This window comes from Salvelinus sp. IW2-2015, linkage group LG18, assembly GCF_002910315.2.
Source record: "Salvelinus sp. IW2-2015 linkage group LG18, ASM291031v2, whole genome shotgun sequence".
Classification (NCBI taxonomy): domain Eukaryota; kingdom Metazoa; phylum Chordata; class Actinopteri; order Salmoniformes; family Salmonidae; genus Salvelinus; species Salvelinus sp. IW2-2015.
This window is the reverse complement of record NC_036858.1, coordinates 64627686-64646453: the sequence shown is the minus strand read 5'-3', so window position 1 is coordinate 64646453 and position 18768 is coordinate 64627686. Positions and strand designations below refer to the sequence as shown.

General features: G+C 40.9%; 2 long non-coding RNA genes and 1 pseudogene across 2 annotated transcripts; 2 read left to right on the top strand and 1 right to left on the bottom strand.

Annotated features, from left to right (window-relative positions):
* Positions 1 to 1103: 1103 nt before the first annotated feature.
* LOC139029256 (uncharacterized) lies at positions 1104 to 3325 on the top strand. The gene is made up of 2 exons (XR_011481550.1): positions 1104 to 1338; positions 2189 to 3325. It is a non-coding gene; the product is annotated as an uncharacterized lncRNA (long non-coding RNA).
* Positions 3326 to 12245: 8920 nt separating this feature from the next.
* Positions 12246 to 12951, bottom strand: LOC139029255 (uncharacterized). Its single transcript, XR_011481549.1, has 3 exons — positions 12812 to 12951; positions 12583 to 12664; positions 12246 to 12292 (listed from the first exon to the last, which is right to left on the bottom strand). It is a non-coding gene; the product is annotated as an uncharacterized lncRNA (long non-coding RNA).
* Positions 12952 to 17962: 5011 nt separating this feature from the next.
* LOC111977988 (transformation/transcription domain-associated protein-like) overlaps positions 17963 to 18768 on the top strand; it is a 140568-nt pseudogene continuing 139762 nt past the window's right edge.

Sequence of the window (18768 nt, the reverse complement as noted above, 5' to 3'; positions counted from 1 at the left end):
AAATCTAAAGAGGTAAATTCTCATCAAAACCTCTTGTGCCACCAGAACTGCTGAGGGACACTACTAATAGATAGATAATTTGTACTATATCAAACCGTCTATACTTATTCAAATCAAAATGTATTGTCACATGCTCCGGATACAACAGGTGTAGACCTTACCGTGAAATGCTTACTTACAAGCCCTTAACCAACAATGCAGTTCAAGAAATAAAGTTAAGAAAATATTTACTAAATAATATAAAATAGTAAAATAAAAAAAACAAGTAACACAAAAAAAAAAGAACAATAACGAGGCCATATATACAAGTACAGGTTACTCAAGTTATTTTGTACATGTAGTTAGGGTAAAGTGACTATACATAGATAATAAACAGCAAGTAGCAGCAGTGTAAAAACAAAAGGAAGGGAAGGGCGTGTCAATGTAAATAGTCTGGGTGGCCATTTGATTAATTGTCAGCAGTCTTATGGCTTGGGGTAGAAGCTGCCTTTTGTCGTAGACTTGGGTTCCGGTATCGCTTGCCGTGTAGAGAGAGAAAAGTCTACAGTATGACTTGGTGATTGGAGTCTTTGACAAAGAGGACAAAGTGTGTACTGTACTGTACTATCCTGTAGCTTCTGCCTAGCGTGACTAATGTGGACCAAATCTCCACAGACCACATGATAACACCAGACTTACGATCTCTCCTCACAAAGATGTTTGTAGGAGGTCTGCAGTTTGCTGATGTCGTTGCGGGGCTGATGTCCAGACATGGTCTCCTAAAGCTGTGAAGGTGTGGTTCAGTATCATGGTGTTCTCATACAGCATGGTCAGGGTACAGCCTGTAGGTTTGCTGATACACAGTGCTGTAGAACCTTCCAACAGACCCACATGGAGGGTACTAGAGAGAGAAGAGAGAGAGAGAGAGGAGAGAATAGAGAGCAGAGAGAGAGAGAGAAGAGAGAGGGAGGAGAGAGAGAGAGAGAAGAGAGAGAGAGAGAGAGAGACGAGAGAGAGAGATGAGAGAGAGAGAGAGAAGGAGAGAAGGAGAGATGAGTGAGGAATAATACAGCACACCCTAATTGGGAGTTAATTGTAAAAAGAAAATCAATTCTGCTTGCAGAACTTCTGACCAGTATTCAAGCTTGTCTAACTGCATCATGTAATACTGTAATATTACAGTATGTGAAATGTTTTCCATTCCTTGAACTATGGTCAAAACAGTTCTCTATTTGTCTCCTCATAGCCTCTATTAACCTGCTCTTCATCATGATGTGTGCTTGGATCGTCTTGGCAATCCTTGCCTTCATCAGTGTTATAGCCTGTCGCCATAAGAAAGAACGCAACAACAAACCACAGGTAGGAAGGAGACTGAATGTTATGCTCTGTTTCTATACTCCTAACGATATGAGGCTATTCTACAATGTATCCACAATCGGTTGATCTACATGTATACCTAACAAATTGACTTAGGATCAATTCCAAAACTTGGTCGTAACCATAGAAAGCACAGTCAAGCGGTGTTGTAGTTTTATTTTATTTTTATTTAACCTTTATTTATACAGATTYTTCTCATTGAGATAACATCTATTTTTCAAGAGAGAACTCATCCAACAGCAGCATGGGGAACAAAGTTTCAGACAAAACAACTTACATACACTAACACAACATTGAACAAAACTATTAACAAACATACAGTACAACAATTACATATTACGTAAAGAAACAGGACTCAGTTGACTCAGACTCGATTAGTAGTGACTTTGTTTTCAGAAAATCTCTTCCTTTTGCATAATTTAACATATTAACGGTTGAACCACAGCTTTTAGCACGACCAAGGGACTAGTGACTCGAGTATGAAGGACTCGAGGTTTACTGGACTCTACATTTACTTTTAGTTATTTATTTAACCTTTATTTAACTAGGCAAATTAGTTAATAACAAATTCTTATTTACAATGACGGCCTACATCACTGCTGTCAAGTCATGGGGGATCTGCACAGTGTTTAGCACTACCAAAGAACTCAGACTTGGATTCGGACTCGGGGTTTACTGAACTCTACATCACTGCTGTCAAGTCATGGGGATCTGCACAGTGTTTTTGTTCTTGTTCAAAATGAAACTACTAAGAAATATTCAGACAATGTAGCCCTACAAACACCAAAAATCACTTGTGTGTCAGTGTAAATATTTATTTTTTATTTTGCAGATGTCTAAGTCCAGTAACGCCACTTACTCCAGCATGAACATGGAACTGCAGCCACAACAGGACTTCCCTGATATCAGTAGTGATCTCTATGTGTCCAGGCCAAAGAAAGAAGAGGTCCAACCCCTTCTACAGCACGGGACCAGATCTGTCGCCAAATCCTACCGCAACTAGTCTTCATTTACACACTTTGATTTGAGCTTTGTGTTGGACTGATTCAAGTCAAATGTTAATAGTTTGCTAACAATGTATAGTTTGAGATGAATATACAGTACCAGTCAAAAGTTTGGGTTGAGGTCGGGTGATTGACGAGACCAGGTCATCTGATGCAGCACGCCATCACTCTCCTTATTGGTCAAATATCCCTTACACAGCCTATAGGTGTGTTGGGTCATTGTCCTGTTGAAAAATGAATTATAGTCCCACTAAGTGCAAACCAGATGGGAAGGTGTATCGCTGCACAATGCTGTGGTAGCCATGCTGGTTAACTGTGCCTTGAATTCTAAAGAAATCACCAGCAAAGCACCGCCAAATCATCACACCTCCTTCTCCATGCTTCACAGTGGGAACCACACATGCGGATGTAACAGTTGTTAAAGTACTTTGTGAATTTCACCAGGTTCATATATTAATATAGCCTGTTGATTTGTTATAATGCATGCCTGCATCCTGGAGTAGGGGAGTGTGTACTTACGTTTTGCCCTGCGTGCTCCTGCTCAAATCATTTTGATGCACTATGAGAGGTAGACACGCTTTTTCTGTTGTATTCAGAAAAGTTTGACTCCTTTAAGCACAAAGTCATACACCTAGTGTTTTGTTCATGAATAATGTTGTATATTTAGAGGTTACTCATAAGTGGATGGTATTGTTAAGATGTAATTGTACTTTTTAGGATGATATTAACATTCTGAATTCAACATTGCCTGTGGTTACTAGCTAGCTATTGTATGTGTGAACGGTGGCTAGCTCGAATTATCCCAGTCCCTTGTATTGTGCGTCTATTGTAGAAAGAGGCGCCGATTCGCAGAACATATGTGCTCTACAAATGTTTTGTATTTTCTTTTTGATGCAGGTATGTGGTTTCATCTATGTAAAATATATGTTATGTGTTGATACATAATAAAGGAGACGCTATACTCATTTTTGTATATATATTTTTTTGATGCACTATGAGAGAAAGAGGCAACGATTCGCAGAACATACAGTATGTGCTCTTCAAACGTTTTGTCTTTTCTTTTGGATGCAGATGCAGAGAGTGAATTCTGATTCATTAAAACAACCTGATCTCCAAAGTCCACATCTATAGTCTCGGTATTTGAATGTTTGGTTTGTTAAATGTGATACGCCATGTGTACTGTCAATTTTTATGGTTTACTTCGCTACTTGAGTCATCCCTACGCTTTCTCGCCGTGCCACTTTCCACACAGACCTAGCCAAAGTCATACACATAGTGTTTTGTCACTCAAGGAGCGCATTTGATGTTCCTCAACCACGAGTCACTTGCGTTCAGTCTGCATGGTCAATGCAGCACATGCAACAATGTTGACAACAACAATGCTGTTTTCACTTTGCTTCTTAATATAAATTCACTAGCGTTCTATAATGACACTATTAGTTTGTGTTTCTTACACCAGCAAACAGCTAGTTTGTCTTTTCTTAGCAAGTTGCCCTAAATCTTTTGAGATGCTAATTGTTAGCCGCTAATGCTAATAGCTAGCTAATAAATGTACTGAGTAAGAGCAAACGTAACTAGCTAATACAGCCTGATAATACCAGTGATGGTGTAGACCTAAATCAGCATGTTGTTTGTGTGACAGTATCTTATCTTAGCTTGATTCACGCAGGCTCCTCTGAACAGTTGGTTGAGATGTGTCAGTTACTTGAACTCGGTGAAGCATTTATTTGGGCTGTAATTTCTGAAGCTGGCAACTTTAATGAACTTATCCTGCAGCAGAGGTAACTCTAGGTCTTTCTTTCCTGTGGCGGTCCTCATGAGAGCCAGTTTCATCAAAGCGCTTGATGGTTTTTGCAACTGCACTTGAAGAAACTTTCAAAGTTCTTGATTGACTGACCTTAATATCTTAAAGTTATGATGGACTGTTGTTTCTCTTTGCTTATTTGAGCCATTCTTGCCATAATATGGACTTTTAGTCTTTTGCCAAATAGGGATATCGTCTGTATACCACCCTTATCTTGTCACAACACAACTGATTGGTTCAAACGCATTAAGAAGGAAAGAAAGTCCACAAATTAACTTTTAATAAGGCACACCTGTTAATTGAAATGCATTCCAGGTGACTACCTCATGAAGCTGTTTAACCCTTTTTTTGGTTACTACATGATTCCATATGTGTTATTTCATAGTTTTGATGTCTTCACTATTATTCTTGGGGCGGCAGGTAGCCTAGTGGTTAGAGCGTTGGACTAGAAACCAAAAGATTACACGATCGAATCCCCAAGCCGACTAGGTAAATATCTGTCGTTCTGCCCCTGAACAAAGCAGTGTTCCTAGGCCGTCATTGAAAATAAGAACTTGTTCTTAACTGAGTTGCCTAGTTAAATAAAGGTAAAATAAAATGATACAATGTAGAAAATAGTAAAAATAAAGAAAAAACCTGAATGAGTAGGTGTGTCCAAACTTTGGACTGGTAATGTACTTCAGCAGAGGATGAACAAGAGTATCCTTTTGGCTTCTAGCGGCCTTTTCTCAATTAGATTTGCTCAACTCCTGTGTCCTCTCTCCTCTCTTTTCTGCCCTCTCTCGCCTCCTTTTGAAAAAGGTCAAAGGTAATTGAGGAGAGGCGGCGAGGAGAGTGAACGTGGACAAAAATGCCCTTGTATGAAATGACTCTTTCTCCACTTGCGGGTCATCAGGCAAATKACGTTTACAGGGGTGGATCTCAAAATAATGCCGTTTTGTATTTGTATTTGCATTTATTATGGATCCCCATTAGCTGCTGCCAAAGCAGCAGCTACTCTTCCTGGGTCCAGCAAAATTAAGGCAGTTTATACAATTTTATAACATTACAATGCCTTCACAGATTTCACAATGCACTGTGTGCCCTCAGGCCCCTACTCCACCACTACCACATATCTACAGTACTAAATCCATGTGTATGTATAGTGCGTATGTTATTGTGTGTGTGTGTGTGTGTGTGTATGCATGTGTCTGTGCCAATGTTTGTGTTGCTTCACAGTCCCCGCTGTTCCATAAGGTGTTTTTTTAATCTGTTTTTGAAATCTAATTTTACTGCTTGCGTCAGTTACTTGATGTGGAATAGAGTTCCATGTAGTCATGGCTCTACGTAGTACTGTGTGCCTCCCATGTTCTCTTCTGGACTTGGGAACTGTGAAGAGACCTCTTGTGGCATGTCTTGTGGGGTATGCGTGGGTGTCCGAGCTGTGTGCCAGTAGTTTAGACAGACAGCTCGGTGCATTCAACATGTCAACCTCTCATAAATAAAAGTAGTGATAAAGTCAATCTCTCCTCCACTTTCAGCCGTTTACAGGGGTGGATCCCAAAATAAATGTGTAAAGTGATGAAACGAATTAGGTTAATTGCGCAAGATATTTTATAGATAAAACAATAAGTAGCATATATTTTTTTAAATGTGTGCATGCTTTTCTCCTCCAAAAATACATCTGATTCAAAGGGGGTGTGGCAGATATCAAACCTCTTCCTCTGTAGAATACATTTGCGCTTCCTCGCCATAAAACACTTTATATCAGAGTTCTGCCTGTTATCACACGTGTACTGTACATGTATCTACCCTCTCATTGGCTAGTCGCACCTGATCTTGATCTTGTCTCCTCCCGACTGCCTTCCATTTTTTAAACATTTATTTTCATTGTTTGAGCGGCCAATGGAGTACCTGGTCAAACTAATGGATAATCTGTGGTGACAGCCAGTACCTCTAGGTCAAGTATTCCCAAACTAGGGTATGGCAATTCCCGCGAGAGAGTAACAGGAGTTTTTTTTAGCAAGAATTAAGATGACTTTCGAGTAGTGAGACATGTATAAAACCAACAGATACCATTACTAAGAAGGGTCTAGAAGTGTCTTATATGGTGAGATACCGAGTGTCTAGGACAGGTAAGCCCCATGCTATTGTGGAGGACTTAATTCTTCCTGCTGCCGCGGATATGGCTGGGACAATGCTGAGGGAGAAGGCCCAAACAACTAAAAAGACAATGCCTTCATCAAACAACACTGTTTCATGACACATCAGTGACATGGCAGGAGATGTTTTGAAACAATTACTGCTTGGCATACAAGCCAGTGAATTCTATGCGTTACAGCTGGATGATTCAACAGACGTGGCGGGCCTGGCACAGCTCTGGATTATGCCGTTACGTTTATGAGGGGGGGGGGGGGGTCAATTAAGAAAGACATCCTCTTCTGCAAACCACTGAAACCAGGACAACAGGAAGAATATTTTTATTTTTAAGACTGGACAAGCTTTGTGACATCAAATGGACTTTGGTGGTCAAGATGTTGGTATCTTACTGATGGCGCAAAAGCCATGACAGGGAGACATTGTGAGTGTAACGTGTGCATGACGTTGCTCTCTGGGGATAGTGAGTACCATCCCCTCTCTCTGCACATCCCCCTCTCTCTCACCCCCTACCAACAGGCTATGTTTAGCAGGTCATAAATTCCTGAGGAGTTCTCTCCTCATGGCCAGAGTATAAGAGAGAGTGAGTTTTCATATAGAGAACAAAGAACTTCTTCCACATCACAGAACTTGAGAACTGAACAATATTCATGTTCTGGAGAATGTATAAACGGCCGGTGAAGTAGCCAGCTACGAACTGGTCCGTTTTGTACAATTTTGTGAAACTCATGAGAGACAATTCAGCCACATTACCATAACTCTGTTTATACAAGAGTCTCAGTTGTGAGGCTTGCATCTAATTGTTGTATAAAATGAATGAGTAAAGATTAAACTATTTGTGAAATTATGTAATGTGATTTTAAACTGTTTAATGAAGAAACTCCAATTCCCTTTGGAGTTTAACTAAATCATGGCCCGCCCTATGAGCACAGACATTGATCTGGCATCATGGGACAGCCCCTTTCTACTGTTACGAATATAACCCCCACGGAGGAATTCCCTTTAGACCAGCTTACCTCGATAACACGAGAGGGCCAAGGTTGAGTAGATTGCTGAATTCTTAACCATACCAAGTGGTTAAACTCTGAGACTATCGATACCGACAGAATAAGAGCAAAATCTTTGATACTAATTACTAGCTGCAGCTAGGAATTCTATACCATTGAATGCGAAGGCGACAACCGCTGAAACATCTATTCTATAAGGACATTTCTGAATGGGACTCTGAGATACCCATTCTATCCACGAAAGACAGGCTGATGAACTTCCAACAGAAAGAAGGACTTTTCCAAGATCACGACACACTGAGCGTAAATATATATATTGATTGCAATAATTCCCGAATGAGTGAGCGTTCATGTGCAAAGGATTAGCATTTCAATTGTTATAATTATCAACTTTATAGTGACTTTTATCTTTCGTGCACTTCTCAGTCCATTTGTCTACCAAGCCGCTATGCAGGTTTAGCCCACTAGGGCACATCACCTATCATTTCCTTGTAACCATATCTACTTTGTTTGTGTGTGCATTTCTGTGATTATTTAGTTAGTTAATAAATAAATGATTGAGACAATTGATGTATGGATGATTCATAGTGAAGACTGGGTTTGTAAAGATAACCAACAATTTACAACGTTTGGAATGAGACTAACGTGAGGTAAAGAATAATTCATTAATTAAAAGACTAATTGATCAGATATTAAAATATCTGAAAAGTTGTATTAGGAAAATTATAACTTTGTAATCTGAATATTTTACTTGGTGCCCCGACTTCCTAGTTAATTACATTTACATGATTAGAATAATCACGTATTAATAATTTTTGAGAATTGATTTGATAAACTAACAGTCTTCAGTTTAATGATGCCAAAGACACAACACGTGAGTGCTAGCAGTTGCTCCCGATGCCACTTGGCTACACTGCAGTGTCCACCGAGAGGCTTTTGCTGCCAAGGGAATGCCTGACAGCTTGAAAAACATTTTGGACACTACGGTGAAAATGGTTTACTTTGTAAAAGCAAGGCCCCTGAACTCTCATGTATTTTCTGCATTTTGCAATGATATGGGCAGCGACCATGTAACGCTTTTATAACATACAGAAGTGCACTGGTTATCAAAGGGCAAAGTATTGACAAATGTTTTTTAATTGAGAGACGAGCTTAATGTTGTCTTTACTGACCATAATTTTCACTTGTCTGACCGCTTGCATGATGATGAATTTCTCACACAACTGGCCTATCTGGGTGATGTTTTTTCTCACCTGAATGATCTGAATCTAGGATTACAGGGAGTCTCCGCCACTATATTCAATGTGCGGGACAAAATTGAGGCTATGATTAAAAAGTTGGAGCTCTTCTCTGTCTGCATTAACAAGGACAACACACAGGTCTTTCCATCATTGTATGATTTTTTGTGTGCAAATGAACACAAGCTTACCGACAATGTCAAATGTGATATAGCGAAGCACCTGAGTAAGTTGGGTGCGCAATTACCCAGGGACTTTCCCGAAACGGACAACACAAACAACTGGATTCGTTATCCCTCTCATGCCCTGTCTCCAGTCCACTTACTGATATCTGAACAAGAGAGCCTCATCGAAATTGCAACAAGCAGTTCTGTGAAAATGGAATTTAATCAGAAGCCTGGATAGGGCTGTACTCAGAGTATCCTGCCTTGGCAAATTGTGCTGTTAAGACACTGATGCCCTTTGCAACCATGTAACCTATGTGAGAGTGGATTCTCAGCCCTCACTAGAATGAAAACTAAATACAGGCACAGACTGTGTGTGGAAAATGATTTAAGACAGACTCTCTCCAATACAACCCAMCATTGCAGAGTTATGTGCATCCTTTCAAGCACACCCTTCTCATTAACCTGTGGKGAGTTATTCACAATTTTCGATTAACAAATAAGGTTTTATATGTAAGATAGCTAAATAAAGAGCAAAAATATTGATTATTATTATTTGTGCCCTGGTCCTATAAGAGTTCTTTGTCACTTCCCACGAGCTGGGTTGTGACAAAAACTCAGACTCATTCTTTTGTTTAATAAATGTATTGTATAGTATGTGTGTGTGTCAGGCTTACAATGATGGCAAAAAAACAACATTTGAGAGTGCGCTGACCCTGGTGATAGAGGGGGTAGGCAGCTGGAGGTTGAATGTTTGAAGGGTTACGGGACTATAAAATGTTTGCTAACCACTGCTCAAGGTAATACCATATAGGACTGTTCTCTACTGCGTTACTGGCAGGTCTCATTTATCACCATCGTGGGATCCAATCCTCTAAAAAAGGGGTTCACAAACTTTTTCATTCAGGGGGGGTTCCAGCATTGGGGAACATCCCGCATGCGCGTGCACACACACCATGTCTATTTCTATGAGCACTGTTCATGACACACACTGTTCACACCCCCCTTGTTGGTGGTGAGAATTTTAAAACTAGTCTAAAATTTATTTCCTGCAATCCTGCACATTTTGTCATGGGGTGCTAAGAAAGTTTTGCAGTTTTGAAGCACATTTTCTTGCAATTCTATATATTTTTCCTACACATTTTGTCATGGGGTGCTAAGAAAGTTTTGCAGTTTTGAAGCACATTTTCTTGCAATTCTATATATTTTTCCTTTTCTAATGTGTATTCATGGGATGTTTGAGTGACAAAAAATGACAACAATATCTATGGGCTAAAAAACAAAATAAAAAAATCACTAGCTGACATGGGCTAGTTGATCTGGACATTACTGACAAATTATAAATTGCTCTCTAAGGTGCAATGACTAACATGACAAGAGGAATGATGATGATGCGCTACCCAATTTCTAAATTGCACCTTGTGCATTCTACTATTACAGCTTTCAAGGGTAAGTTAAAACCTATTTGGGCTAGGGGGCAGTATTTTCACGTTCGGATGAAAAGCGTGCCCAAAGTAAACTCCCTGTTACTAAGGTCCAGAATTTAGGATATGCATATATATGGTAGTATTGGATAGAAAACACCCTAACGTTTCTAAAACTGTTAAAATAATGTCTGTGAGTATAACAGAACTGATTTGACAGGCAAAACCCCGAGCACAATCCATCCAGGGAATATTTTATTTTAGGTCATTGTGTTTTCCAATGTTTTTCTATGGGAAACCTGATTTATTAGGGCCCAGATTGCAGTACCTATGGCTTCCAGTAGATTTCAACAGTCTTTAGAAATTGTTCGATGTTTTTCTTTTGAGAAATTAAGAAGTAGTCCTATTCTTTCCATGTGTCACTCAGATAGACTCAAGTCTTTTGGTGCGCGTGAACAGGAGCGCGCTCCTCGTATTTTTCTTCGGTTTCATACTCGAGTCACGAGTCCCTTGGTCGTGCTAAAAGCTGCCAGTTGAGTTTMTCAAACTAGACACTCTAATGTACTTGTCCTCTTGCTCAGTTGTGCACCGGGGCCTCCCACTCCTCTTTCTATTCTGGTTAGGGCCAGTTTGCACTGTTCTGTGTTGGGAGTAGTACACAGCGTTGTACGAGATCTTCAGTCTCTTGGCAATTTCTGTCATTGAATAGCCTTCATTTCTCAGAACAAGAATAGACTAACCAGTTTCAGAAGAAAGTCTTTGTTTCTGATCATTTTGAACCTGTAATCGAACCCACAAATGCTGATGCTGCAGATACTCAACTAGTCAAAAGAAGGACAGTTATATTGTTTCTTTAATCAGCTTAACAGTTTTCAGATGTGCTAACATAATTCCAAAAGGGTTTTCTAATGATCAATTAGCCTTTAAAAATGATAAACTTGGATTAGCTAACACAACATGCCATTGGAACATAGGAGTGATGATTGCTGATAATGGGCCTCTGTACCATATGTAGATATTCTATTAAAAATCTGCCGTTTCCAACTACAATAGTCATTTACAACATTAACAATGTCTACACTGTATTTCTGATCAATTTGATGTTATTTTAATGGACAAAAAATGTGCTTTTCTTTCAAAAACAAGGACATTTCTAAGTGACCCCAAACTTTTGAATGGTAGTGTAGATCACCCCCTTGTGGACACATTGTAGATTAGCCTCCTATCTTTAGGAGGAGTATTGAAACAGGGTCTAACATTCTTCAACAAGTCCCTCTATCAGTCTCCTTCTTACCTGTGGTTTGTTGTTGCGTCCTTTCTTACGGCGACAGGCTATAACACTGATGAAGGCAAGGATTGCCMAGACGATCCAAGCACACATACACATTATGATGAAGAGCAAGTTAATGGAAGCTATAAGAAGAAAAATAGAGAACTGTTTTGACCATAGTTCAAGGAATGGAAAACACTTCACATACTGTAATATTACAGTATTACATGATGCAGTTAGACAAGCTTGAATAATGGTCAGAAGTTCTGCAAGCAGAATTGATCACAAGCTTCCTGAAACTCCTCTGTAACCATACCATCCCAGCACAAATCAATTCCCCACAGGAGACAAATGCAGTATGGGGTGTGGGTCCTGCTGTTAAATTGCTCTCCTCCAGAACTCCTTAGCTGCATTCCTCAACCCTGGCCACTGTCCCACTGACGTCTTTTCAATTATCTGAACACACTATCACTCAGTTCAGCTGAAGATTACAGGAAGAACCATGAAATCTAAAGAAGTAAATTCTCATCAAAATCCCTTGTGCCACCAGAACTGCTGAGGGACACTGTACTAATAGATGGATAATTTGTACTATATCAAACAGTCTATACTGTATTCATAGTGAGAGGACAAAGTGTGTACTGTACTGTAGCTTCTGCCTAGCGTGACTAACGTGGACCAAGTCTCCACAGACCACATGATAACACCTGACTTACGATCTCTCCTCACAAAGATGCTGTAGGTCTGCAGTTTGCTGATGTCGTTGCGGGCGCTGATTTACATTTACATTTAAGTCATTTAGCAGACGCTCTTATCCAGATCGACTTACAAATTGGACATGTCTGATACACAGTTCTGTAGGAACCTCCAACAGACCCACATGGGAGGACTAGAAAGAGAGAGAGAGAGAGAGAGAGAGAGAGAGAGAGAGAGAGAGAGAGAGAGAGAGAGAAGAGAGAGAGAGAGAGAGAGAGAGAGAGAGAGAGAGAGAGAGAGAGAGAGAGAGAGAGAGAGAGAGAGAGAGAGAGAGAGTGATGAGAATAAATACAGCACACCCACATTGGAAGACTGGGAAACAGAGAGAGGGAGAGATAGAATAAATGATCTGATTCTTTGATGTGTTATACATGTTTAGTATGTTGTGGTGTTAATTGTGTGGCCTACTGGAAATTGTACCACCTTCCATCCACATGAACAGCCAGACTGTTGTTTCTGGAAACCTGGAAACTCAAAGGGCTCAACTCAATATTTCTGATGGCGTCTGGAAAATAGCAGAGATATGCAATACACCTACATTGAGGTTGTGGTGTCACTTACTGTATGGTAAACCGAATGTGATATTTAAAAACTCTACTATTTCAAACCAGATAATTATAAACAAAAACTATGGTCTATTCTGTCTACCTACCCAAAACTGTAACGTCCATGCTGTATACCCCAGTTAGTGGAGTAGAGGTTTTGTTCACTTGGGTCACTACTTCAGCTGCAGAGTGTAGTTTCCAGAGGATGAGTATGTTATAGTGCACAGACGGCTCCGATCCCTTCAGCAACTCTTTACAAAACCAGAATATTGATGATTGATTTGGAAAAATTATTCACTGAGGACAACCAGGGATAAACAGGTTAAAGCAATTCCACTTGTTTCTAACGTGGTCCCTGATGGAATACATTCAACACTGACAAGACAACAGAAAACAACAGTAATCCTTAACAGTAAAAACAGCATCACAAACATCGAAAAAATAAATGCAAATTAAACAGCCACATAATATTTAAATATAGCCTTAAGTACTAAAGTAATTTCTAGCAAAACATACATTCGAAGATAAACAGGCGAAGCACATAGTCTTACCCATTGCTAAAGTCCCACGGTATAGGTGATCTGGCGTGCGTAAAGTGTTCCTTGGATCGAACCAGTTCGAACTTTGTCTTAGTTGTAACATCCGTGGCCAGCTCCCTGTCCTGCACGTAAGTTAAATTTCCTTCCCTTTGAATGAATCTGAATGAATCCCCACAATATTTTCTGAATAATGAAAGAAAAAAACATATGAGTTTACTATGCATTTGGTTAAAAGTGTATTGTATTGAACCATTGTAGTGCGTAAAATTAAATCTACCCAGATAGATGAAACCGTCTGTCGCGAGCCCCCAAAACACTTTGAGGTGCAAATAAAACCACCCTCGGGCAGCTATTTTGGGAACCCTGCTATAGTAGATGCTTTGTCAGCCGGTGCCAGCAAGTTTCCCAGATACATGTAAAAGCTTGAAATGATGTCCATGTGTTTTAACCATGTACCTCGGATTACAAAGAGCTGTTGTGTTGTAAATTGCAAGTCACTGTCCATGGTGGAGGTAGTAGCACAATAGAGTTTTCCTCACTGAGTTTATGGCCCACATTAAAAATGCTGCTAGACACTTCTTAGGAATTGTCAACACAATTTTTTTACTCAAATAATGAACAAAAATATAAACGCAACATGCAACAATTTCAAAGATTTTACTGAGTCACAGTTCATATCAGGACATCAGTCAATTGAAATAAATGTATTAAGCCCTAATCTATGGATTTCACATGACTGTGAATACAGATTGTTGGTCACAAAAGTATGTGGACACCTGCTCGTCAAACATCTTATTCCAAAATCTTGTGCATAAAAATAGAGCTGGTCCCCCGTTTACTGCTATAACAGCCTCCACTCTTCTGGAAAGGCTTTCAACTAGATTTTGGAACATTGCTGAAGGGACTTGCTTCGGAGTTCCAATTCATCCCAAAGGTGTTCGATGGAGTTGAGGTCAGGGCTTTGTGAAGGGAAGTCAAGTTCTTCCACACCGATCTCGACAAACCATTTCTGCATGGACCTCGCTTTGCGCATGGGGACATTGTCATGCTGAAACAGGAAAGGGCCTTCCCCAAACTGTTGCCACAAAGTTGGAAGCACATAATCGTCTAGAATGTCATTGTACACTGCAGTGTTAACATTTCCCTTCACTGGAACTAAGGGGCCTAGCCTGAACCATGAAAAACAGCCCCACACCATTTTTCTTCCTCCACCAAACTTTAAAKTTGGCACAATGCATTGGAGCAGGTAGCGTTCTCCTGGCATCCGCTAAACCGAGATTCGTCATTTGGACTGCCAGATGGTGAAGCGTGATTCCTTCCTCCAGAGAACACATTTCCACTGCTCCAGAGTCCATTGGCGGCGAGCTTTACACCACTCCAGCTGACACTTGGCATTGCGCATGGTGATTTAGGCTTGTTTGCGGTTGCTCGGCCATGGAAACTCGGCCCGACTAACAGTTATTTTGCTGACGTTACTTCCAGAGGCTGTTTGGAACTCGGTAGTGAGTGTTGCAACCAAGGACAAATGATTTTTACGAGCTACGCATTTCAGCACTCAGCAGTCCTGTTCTGTGAGCATGTGTGGCCTACCACTTCGCGATTGAGCCGTTGTTGCTCCTAGACGTTTCCACTTCACAATAACAGCACTTACAGTTGAGCAAGGCAGCTCTAGCATGGCAGAAATTTGACAAACTGACTTGTTGGAAAGATGGCATCCTATGACTGTGCCATGTTGAAAGTCACTGAGCTCTTCAGTAAGGCCATTCTAATGCCAATGTATGTCTATGGAGATTGCATGACTGTGTGATCGATTATATACACCTGTCAGCAAYGGGTGTGGCTAAAATAGCCAAATCCACTCATTTGAAAGGGTGTCCATATACTTTTGTATATATAGACTATACCTTTTATTGTCCCCAGGACAAGGTGCACCTGTGTAATTATCATGCTGTTTAATCAGCTTCTTGATATGCCACACCTTTCAGGTGGATGAATTACCTTGGCAAAGGAGAAACGTTCACCAACAGGGATGTAAACAMATTTTTGCACAAACTTTGGGAGAGATATGTTTTTTGTGCGTATGGAACACTTCTGAAAGCTTTTATTTCAGCTCATGAAACATAGGACCAACACTTTACATGTTGCATTTATATGTATTTTTTTACCACATTTTTTCTCCCCAATTTCGTGATATCCAATTGCTAGTTATGATCTTGTCTCATTGCTGCAACTCCCCAACGGGCTCGGGAGAAGCGAAGGTTGAGAGATGCGTCCTCCGAAACACCAATGTGTCGGAGGAAACACTGTTCGACTGAGGACCTTTTGCAATCGCCTGGCCTGACACAAGGAGTCGCTAGAACATGAAGAGCCAAGGAATGCGGCCAAACGCTGCCCTAACCTGGACAGCGCTGGGCCAATTGCTCGCTGCCCTATGGGGTTCCCGGTCATGGCCGGTTGTGACACAACCTCATGATGCTGTGCCTTAGACCACTACACCACTCAGGATGCCCCATGTTGCGTTTATATTTTTGTTCTTAATATATATTGTTTGTTTTTTTGTTTTCAGGAGTTTAGAAATTCTCCTTCGACCCCATTTTCATGTCAGGTTGTGATCCCTAGTTTGAGAACCGCCAGCATAAGGAGAAGACATTCGTAATTGTATGAGTATACAAAGACTATGCTGTCATAGTTTACCTGTCAGAATTGTTTACACGCTCAACTGAGACTTGCTTTCTATGTAGTGTAGTGTACCTAGGGGGGTGAGGATCAGAAAACCAGTCCGTATCTGGTGTAACCACCATTTGCCTAGTTAAACAAAGGTAAAATAAATAAAATGAGGCAAGTAAGTTAAGAACAAATTCTTATTTTCAATGACGGCCTAGGAACAGTGGGTTAACTGCCTTGTAACAGGGGCAGAACGACATATTTTCACCTTGTCAGCTCAGGGATTCAATCTTGCAATCGATTACTAGTCCAACGCTCTCACCATTAGGCTACCCGTCGCCGCATGTGGCGCGACACATGTTCTTCTCATAGAGTTGATCAGGCTGTTGATTGTGGCTTGTGGAATGTTGTCCTACTCCTCTTCAATGGCTGTGTGAAGTTGCTGGATATTGGCAGGAACTGGAACACACTGTCGTACCCTTCGATCCAGAGCATCCCAAACATGCTCAATAGGTGACATGTCTGGTGAGTATGCAGGCCATGGAAGAACTGGGACATATTCAGCTTCCAGGAATTGTGTACAGATCCTTGCGACATTGGGCCGTGCATTATCATGCTGAAACATGATGTCAGGTAGGTATGAAGAGATTCGGGAGACAGGCGCAGGAATGCGTAATAGGGGTCTTTATTATACCAAAAATTACGGCATGCCGTGTAAAGGCACGGGGACCAAGACCAAACAAACACGTAACAAAAACACAGGGTTGAAACGCAAAACAGAGGAGCGAGGAGTACCTCAATAACACACGCACACGATGATTAACACACGGGACAAGACCCGTAATCATCTGCGCAATCCACAAGGGCACGAAAGCACAAAACACATAGCACAGGTACTTACAGGCACCAACGGACACAGTAACAATAATGGACAGCACCATGGTGAACAAATATATACAAATACAATCAGTGGAAATAGGGGCCAGGTGTGCGCAATGAAAGTTCCAGAGGGATCCGTGACACATGAGGTGATGGTGGCGGATGAACTGCACAACAATGGGCCTCAGGATCTCATCATAGTATCTGTGTGCATTCAAATTGCCATGATAAAATGCAATGGTGTTTGTTGTCTATAGTTCATGCCTGCCAATACCATAACCCCACCGCCACCATGGGGCACTCTGTTCACAACTTTGACATCAACAAAATGCTCCCGTGAGGAGCCCACTGAACACGCAGATGAGCTTCCCTGAGACGGTTTCTGACAATTTTTGCAGTAAACTCCATAATAATGCCCATGATTTTGGAATGAGATGTTATATTATTTTCATATCAGATCGCGACCCCTAGTTTAGGAACCGCTAGCATAAGGAGAAGACATTCGTAATTGTATTTGTATACAAAAACTACGCTGTCATATTTTGCCTGTCAGAATTGTTGACAAGTTCAGTTGAGACTTGCTTTCTATGTTAGTTACTCATGCAAATCAAATATCATGTTGTCACTGATTTCTTCCATATTCTCACACGCAGCGCACATTAATTTTCTGTGAGATCGGCACAGGCTCGTGTCTGCCCTGTCTCATCGCAACCCTGTCTCTCCCGGCGGGGACCATGGCCTTCGTGCCAACCTCCAGCCCGACGGTGGTGGACCAGTCCACGCTCATGAAAAATTACCTGCAGTTCGTGGCAGGCCTCAGGGACAACAACAACAACTACAAGTGAATGAGAAACTATTATAATTGACAAATGCCTTATTCTGAGCGTCAGCATGAGTCTGAAAATTCTCCTGTGCTGATAAATATAATTATTTGCTTTATTTGAATTATACTCCACCTGCTATTGGATGAGCTGTAGACATAGTTATTCAGTAATCAATGGAAAATGTGGTTTAGGTGTCATATCTTCAACAAGGGTGTAGTGATGAGAGCGATATGCTTTAGTCCATAATAAAGTACAGTGTGTTTGTGAGAGTGAGTGACTGAGTGAGTGACTGAGTGAGTGACTGAGTGAGTGACTGAGTGAGTGACTGAGTGAGTGCGAGTGTGTCTAATAAATGTACCTCTGGGCGCTGAAAGTAAAATTGATCAGATCTGAGCATCCCTGTCTGCTAAGAGAGTTTATACCATAGAAATAGAATTACTAGAGTGAACTTTGAGGTGAGTTTAAACCATAGAAATATAATTACAAGAGCGAGTATCCCCATTATATGTCTGGGTTTATACTACAACTGCACGTCTCAACACCGTTCAGGTATCCCCTCTCTCTGTAATTACAACTGGCCTAATGTTAGTGTTGACATCTTCTTCTTCTCTTTCAGAATGTGACATCATAACTACAGTACTCCACCTTCCTGGAACACATCATCCCTCACTTCCTTACCTTCCTCCAGGACAGAGAGGTGCAGTTTCTGCAGGAGAAACCAACACAGGTAGGAGGAAATGTTATAATTTCAATAGTTTATTTGAATAGGCACAGATGCAATTTAAACATGCACACATTGAATACACAAGAGTCCGAGCCACCTTGTATTACTTTAAAACAGCAACTGAGGAAGCTGGTGCTGGAGATCATCCACCGGATCCCGACTGATGAACACCTAAGTAATTATCTGTCTCTAACCTGAACTCAGAGTTTTCTTTGCATCGCACATTGTTTGTTTTCAGATTGCGGGCGAAGAGAACGTTCTGATATGCTTGCGTATCATCATTGAACTGCACAAGCAGTTCCGTCCACAGATCTCTCAAGAGGTGAGAACTCTCTGTGTGGGAGCTGGGAAATGTTTGGGTCTCTGAATCATGTTCTCATGCCTCTATTTTGCCACCTTTCCCATCCTGCTTTCTAACACATTCCCACTCCCCT